Here is a 7,806-nt window from a genome sequence, read left to right on the forward strand (position 1 = left end):
CGTGTGAGCGGGCGTGCGTGCAAATAACTTATGCGCAGGTACTCAATATGTGTGGCCCCGCATACGGTCAGACCTCAAGTTTTCATTACAATGAAGAAAGCAAACACACGATCCATGCAGCGCGCTGTGAAGAAGCGGGCTCGCCCCTCCGAGTCTCTGCGTCGCCTCGAATACCAGCCACCCCACAAAACCACCGGAAGAAAAAGAACGAAAGCAAAAGATTGCGAACGCACAGAACCGGGGCTCGCTCGGCATTCCACGCTTCCCGCCTTTCGTCTGAGCAGCGCGGCAGCGCGATTAAAAAAAAAAAAAAAGCTAACTCCACGATACTCGCGTGAGCGGACGCCGAGACTACGGCTTGGCTACGGCACCCATGTGTCGCGTGATTGTTCTCAGAGTGCCTGCAAAAATAGAGGCATGCGTCACGTGATTGTGTCACGTGGTCGTGCCCCGAAGACCTGCAAAAAAACTTCTCGGGGAGGCGGCGTTTGGCTACATTGTACTAGAATTCTAGTACACTATTGTTTGGCGACGTCGAGCACGGAAAAAAATACTTCTTTCTGCCAGAAATCTTCAATGTAAGTTGCCAAACGTTTTCATTCCTTTTTTAAAAACCCTTTGCGCATACTCACAGAAAAGTTTGTTTCTGAACTGAGCAGTTTTTAACTTACACGCGTTTACCCATTTTTTAATTTGCTGCACACAGCATGACCAATGTGTTAGGAAGATTTTTCATCGTTTAGCCTTTTTAGCACCTAGTTAAGTTCTGAAAAGTGATCCTCGATGGTCCGCGGCCTCTTTCCGATCATTTTGCAAGAAAGTTCAGATAGTTAAGGCGTTTGTTTTTGCGGAGTTATTACCAATTATTCAAACGTAAACAACCGCTTTGCCTCTCAGCCATAACTGCCAGCTTCAAATATTGAGAGAGGCCTTGTACTGCGTAAAAGCGATGTAGACGCTATTTTTATCTTCCATCAGATGTGTGCGATCGCTCGCTACCTCTCTTTTTTATTTATAGGGTTTCTTTGCGGAGCTATTTGCACATGGAGCCGGTAATTCGAGGTTTGTTGGAATAGTCCATAAGCAACGACTTTTGCGCGTAAAATTATACTGTATTTTAAGCTTTCCTTTCGAGTAAGCACAGATGGGGGGGGGGGGGTGATATATCATTTTATTCATAACAATTCGCAGACTCCAACACAGTAATAGTTATATTTGTATCCTGAGTAGGTCAGTACGTATTGTTTATTTAACTCCCAACGGTTCTCTTTTTTTTTTTTTACGGAGGCGTGGCAAGTTATGTGGGTCAAGCTAACAATTGGCTGTGAAGTGAGTGGTTAGAGCTTTCAACTTAGTCTTCTGTTTTGTTTAATTTCTAAGAACCTTTAAGCTTCACAGAGAAGCAGCATATTTTGAAAAGTGAATTTCAACTATGGAAGTTCTTCGTTTATTAATGTTTGAAATTGCTGACAAGGGTCAGAATTGAAACAGATGATAGGATCGAGTTTTTTGGTAACTTATGGCATGTGACCTAGAGCTGCTAGAAATTCATTTTCTGAGACAGCTTTTCTTTAGGAGTATAGGGAAAGTAATGGTATGTTATGGATTTTGAGAAGCATGGATTTAATGAAGTCTTTCGTTTATTGCGTTTACGGCTTGTTTGGCAATAATGCTTGCAGTCCAGCTAATGCAATTGTATTGTCACACTGCTTTTGCAGCAGATTTCATCTGCCATCGAGGGCGTGCTGCTTGAATATGAAGCAGACATCGTCATGAATCTGTTGAGGCAGCTTATTCTATCAGCCATGGGTGCCCTGCCCTAAAGCATCCTTCCTATAAAGGAGACATTGAATTGGTAGGTATCACATGCTGATGTTTTTTGCAATCATGTGTTTGCTTTATAACTGTAAAATTTTTACTGGTTCATGCTTTCTTGCATTTATTGTTTTCTTTTGAGAGTATAAAGGGCGGATGTGTAACAGGCTTCATTAAAGCAAAGCTTGAAACCAGCTCGGTGTTGTTATATGATTCTTGTGTGTATTTAGCGCAAGACTGACGTGTTGGTGAATCTTGCTCATAGTCTGCACTAAAGAAAATTTTTTCTGGCCTCTTCAGAGCTTTAACACAGGAGATATACTTAGCTGTTTTACTGCAGTAGTACCTTCTATTTCTAGTTGAGGCAAAATTGAGTAAACCTGTGTTTTAATAGCTCAGTGACAAACATGGTTCCATAATATAGCTGACTGCACTGTGCATATGTGTGCATGTTCATGCCGACATTCAGTTACTGTTTATTTAGACTGCCTCAGCATATGTACGCATACAGTGATGCTTCACTTGAACAAAGTTCAAGGGACCTTAGGAAAAAGTTTGTTGAAATGAAAGTTCATTGGACTGAAATAAATGCGTTGAAGATTGTTTTCATTAGCTTCAAGAAATACTCAGTTCAGTCGTTCAGTCGTGTCCGACTCTTCGTGACCCTATAGACTATGTCACGCCACGCTTTCCGGTCTCTATCTTCCTAACATCACATAACTTCATCTGCAGTGCCTCGAGGATGCCATCTAACCATCGCGTTTGGTGCCTACCCCTTCTCCGGCGACCCTCAACCTTTCCCAACATCAAATCATTCTCCAGCGACTCCTCTCTTCTCATCAGATGACCAAAGTAGCTGAGCTTTAACTTTAGAATTTGAACCTCCAATGAGCAGTCAGGGTTTATGGTCGACAATATCAACTGATCTGATCTTCTGGCCATCCAAGGAACTCTCAAGATTATCCGCCAGCACCACAATTCAAACGAGTCAATTCTTCGGCGGTCAGCCTTCTTCACAGTCCAACTCTCGTATCCATACATCACAATTGGAAACACCATAGTACGAGTTATACGGATCTTGGTTGGCAGACTAATGTCTCTGCTCTTAACTAGGTGGTCAAGGCTAACCATTGCTCTCTTTCCCAGAAGCAGGCGTCTCCTAATTTCATGGCTGCAGTCTCCTTCCGAGGTAATCTTGGAGCCCAAAAAGAGAAAATATGTCACAGATTTTTAGGTTGTTCAAATCTTATCTGGGCCCATTTATTTGTCACTGCGCTGATTTGCAAGTGAAGAATGCGTAACCTTTTGCAGCACTTTTGAAAGGACTACAGTGGTTTTGAACTCGATTACTGTGCAAGCTCCTGAGAATCTTGCCTATCACAACGGCCTGCTGAGGCGAAAAGGCTTTCATTTTCTCCAGGCAGATCATGGTTAACCAAAATGAACACATTCGCAATTCTTGGAGCTAAAGGGCCTAGTAGGGCTGGAGATCTGGCTTTGACTGGCTATGACTGTATAGCTAATTAAGCGTGCAAAGACAGCTATGTATTCATCTAGTTACAAGCAAGTTTTGACATCCAATTCACTTCACAGCTAAATAACGGCCACTTTTCTTCACGCGATAATGAAGAGTGATTCTTAACATAAAAATATGATACAAAGAGGGCGGACTGTGCTTTTTTAAGCGCTCAGTATGACTTTGAAGACACAGGATAGCACCGCGGAAAATGTTCGTTTAACTGAAATGAGCAATAACTGAAGTTTGTTAAAATGAAGTGCGTTTGCATAGTGTTCAATAGAGCTTCAGGGGGCGGATTTAATAAAGTTCGTACAACTGAATACATCGTCGAAGTGACGTTCGTTCAAGTGGTATTCTGTTTTTCTGTGACTAAATGAGAACATTTACTTTGCTCAAAGCAACATATACACAAATATTTATTTTCTTGCTAGACACCAAGATTTGCAATTAACTTCCGAACTCATTTTATTCACAACCTAAATAAATGCATCGTTAACCCTAGAGCCAAATAGTTACTAGCAATAATAAAAGTAATATGTTGATATTTATCTGTTGGAGAACATTTTTTGTTTAATTGTTTTGTGTGTTTTTGAGTTCTGCAAACATGAGGGGGCTTGTTACAGAAGGGGTGGGCTGCAAGACGTAGGGAAGTATCAGTGTAGCGGCCCTTTGTGTTTATCAAATAATAATGCATCCTAACATGTAAAACGAATGCCTTTACAGCCTGCTAAAAATCTTCTTTTTTAAATTACATGTTTGGGTTCTGCCTGGATAAACATAGATGGTAGAGAGAGATCTTTCTGCCATGGGGTGTGAACTGTATTTTGTGCAGAAAGCCATAGGCTGTCGAACGTGTGTTTATAGATTGTTGTGATTGGGTTCTTGGGGGGCAATATCCTACAGTGAACTTTGCTCAAAGATGTCCCTTTAAACCCCCACGGAATTTGGTTCTCAGGTGTTGAAAATTAAAACAGTGTTCTTTAAGATATGATAAGGCTATTAAGCTTGCATAGCGCATGAAAGCGCCGAATGGCTGTTCGCCATGCTGATCTTTATTATCAGACCTATCCAAAAGTATAATGAGGGTTTTGTCCAACAGATGATGTTTTAAAAGCTCAGCCATGTGTACCTGTGTTTATCAATGTATTTGAAGAAGTGATCAGTTTGAATGCGATAATTAAAGGTATTGTATTTAAACTAGCTCTCGGCCAGCCTGTGGTGTTTGTGTAAAGGCAACAGTGACAAGAAGGGTGTTTTGCTGGAGCTTTTAAGGCTCTTAAATCTGTGCAGCTCTGCTTTAGTACATGCATTGTCTCCTGTACATGGCTAGTTAAATGATTTCTGTTCATTTTATTACAAAAAGTCATTCTAAATCTTTAGATAAGCTTGCTCACCTCTATTGTTTGTTTGCATTGTGTTCACACGTGCTATTGCTGGAAATGATGCAGTATTAGTTACAAGTAAATAAATAAAAGCAGCAGCAACTACATTTCCTTCGTCCGCACATTTTTAAGAGAAACATACATGGGCTCATTAGATTTTAGTGCTGTTTGCAACTCTGTTTGATAGTGAAAGATCTTCCTGTCATTGCATAGAAATCTTTCAGAAACTTCTGAAATAGTTTGATACCTGGTGGTGTGGAGGTTGACTTCCCAGAGAGTAATGCATTCCTATAGTACCGTATGCATGCACAGTAGATAAACGTAACCCCTTGCATATATCACTGAATCTTCCACTCTAGAAGAGAATTTTGTGCACAAGCATTTTACTGTAGTTTGCCTCTGTGGAGCATTGTATTTCTAATTCTGTGCTTCTCTTTTTATGCTGTTACTCAGCAACATATGAAGTATTCCTTGTTTGTTTCTGTTAATGTGCATTTGACTTTTCCTTTTCTTATTATTCAAAATAGCTTTCTTCCTGCTGTTCTGTCTAGTGTTCTCGTATGCATATGCAGTCCTCTTGATGCTTCATTGAGCCATATCTGGAGACTCCCTGTTGCTGTGGTCTGTGCCGACAAGTGAAAACTAGGCAACCTGACTTCCGGTAGCAGTAGCAGTGGGACAAGTAGCAGTGGGACGTAGCTGTATGGTTTCTTCAGCATCCATGTGGATTTGTTATAAAAGGCAGGTATTTCTCCTATATTTGACTTTCATAAGTGATCAAGATTTTACCTTGGTGACAAGCTCTTGAAGGAAAGGATGGACATGAATGGCACTTTCTTCATTTCTTACTCTCGGGAATACACTATTACGACTTGTTAACTGCATATGTAGCAAAAATTATGTGTGACTGCATATTCCAGCAGTACGCTGCATAATTTTTTAAGGATGAAATAATTTAGCTCCTATTGTAGGTAGCCTACTATTGACGAGCCAAAGCAGGCAATACTAGGTACCAAAAAGTGATTATGCGGGGCCGGGTGGGTTTTAATGAGACAAGCTCTCCACGTTTTAAGCCTTTGTACAGGGCCAACGTGTCTCCCTGAATGTGTCTGGGACGCATGCAAGTCTTGTATCCTCAAAAGGACCTTGTCTAAATTTAAATAAAGGTAGCGCCAGCCTATTTTGAGTACGACCAGTTCAGCAGTAAGCTCAAAATTGAAGCAAAAAGGCATTCATGTCCTGTGCGATGTCAGTGCACGTTAAACAACCCCAGCTCGTCGAACGCTCTGAAGTCCTCCCCTACAGCATCTCTCATAGCCTGGGTTGCTTTGGGATGATAAACCACATAAAGCAAACCAGTCATTTTTTACCACCCCATCTGACTTGTCTTTCCACGTATCTCCAAAAGATAGTGCCTACATAAGACTTGCCACTATTCTTGAGATTACCTAGATTATTATGTATTTATGTATTTTATGATTATGTAATTTTCATCAGTGGAGCATTGCGTTTCCAATTCTGGGCTTTTCATGCTGTCACTCAGCAACCATATGAAATACTCCTCCTATGCTTCTTTTACTTGTGCATTTGACTTTTACTTATTTTTAATTCAAAAAATCTTTCTTCGTGCTGTTCTGACTAGTGTTCTCATATGTACATGCAGTCCTCTTGTTGCTTCATTCGACCATATCTGGAGACACCCTGTTGCCGTGGTCTGTGCCGACAAGTAACAAGGCAACCTGACTTCCGGGACAAGTAGCAGTGGGACGTAGCAGCATAGTTTCTTCAGCATCCATGTGGACTTCTTATAAAAGAAAGGTATTCTGAATTTTGCTTTCATATGTGATAAAGATTTTACCTTGGTGACAAGCTCTTGAAAGGAAAAGATGGGCATGAGTGGCACTTTCTTATTTCCTTACTTTCTGGGAATACACTATTGAGACTTGTTACCTGCATATGTAGTAAAAAATATGTGTGACTGCATATTGTAGGCCAACTATATTATACTTCATCATTCCCTATCATTGCTCTTAAGTATTCACCTAGGTGCTTGGTGTAGCTGGTCTCCTTCAGTAATTACTTAGGTGTGTGTTATCTGCTATGGCTAACATAGGCATCACTCAGGAAAAATGGGAGCAAACAGGCATAGTGGCATCACTTGCTGATAGCATGCACCAAAATGTATGTATACATACTGATGCGTTGCCGCTCAACATGTGTATTTGCTTGATGTAGCAAATGGCAGAGGAGAGAGTTTATTTGATGACCAAGCATACTGGCGTGTAAATTTCACTCCTTTGTTTCCTGAGCCCCTATTGTGATAAACTAATGTCGAAAGATATCGAGGATCAAAAGGAATACAACTAAACACAGCAATAGTCTCTATCTCCTGAGGGTGTTTTGCAGGTACTAGTTTGTACAGAAAGTGGTTGGAAACCTGTTAGCATATTTTGAGGAAAAAGAGGCATCTGAGTGAAGAGAGATGTGTGTGATGCTAGCACAAAGCGTGTGAAATTGGTAGAGAAATTTTGAGCATGTATATTTCTTTTCTAGGTGGCACCATGATAAATTTGATATGGCTGCCACATCAAACAGACAATGTCGTTGCCATAGGAAACCAAGTGTTTCTGTGTCAAGGGTTTGTGCAATAAATGAAGGTATGAATTTGCATCTGTTTCTGTCACCACTCAAATTTTTCACGAAATATTACACGCATGTGAACAGTGAGTAAAATACACATTATTATTGGACACTTGAAATATAGTTAGCATAACGGAAGATATTAATACGTTGTATGAACACGATTCTTTAAAATAACGGTGGCCAATTATCGGAACACAGTCATTACAGTGTCCATATGCCCTATCAATAGGCTAATCATAGGAGGTGTAAATACGTCCTATGTAAATACATTCTATTCAATCACGGTGGCCAATTGTCGGAAGGGAGGTCATACATAGATCATACGTGTTCTAAAGACTATCTTTTGATGGTCGATAGCTTCTATTATCATATTGTCTAAAGACATCGCATAAATTGATCATAGTATGAGTCTGGAGCAGATGACCCATGACCTGCAAAATAAAATAA

The 7,806-nt window shown here is 40.5% G+C and overlaps 1 long non-coding RNA gene across 1 annotated transcript; it reads left to right on the forward strand.

Annotated features, from left to right (window-relative positions):
- The first annotated feature begins 389 nt into the window (after window positions 1–389).
- Window positions 390–5,372, forward strand: LOC146174860 (uncharacterized). Its single transcript, XR_014701691.1, has 3 exons — window positions 390–578; window positions 1,719–1,855; window positions 5,289–5,372. It is a non-coding gene; the product is annotated as an uncharacterized LOC146174860 (long non-coding RNA).
- Window positions 5,373–7,806: the final 2,434 nt, after the last annotated feature.

Source organism: Amblyomma maculatum, chromosome 11, assembly GCF_055883805.1.
Source record: "Amblyomma maculatum isolate TAMU_Amacu chromosome 11, ASM5588380v1, whole genome shotgun sequence".
Taxonomy (NCBI): Eukaryota; Metazoa; Arthropoda; class Arachnida; order Ixodida; family Ixodidae; genus Amblyomma; species Amblyomma maculatum.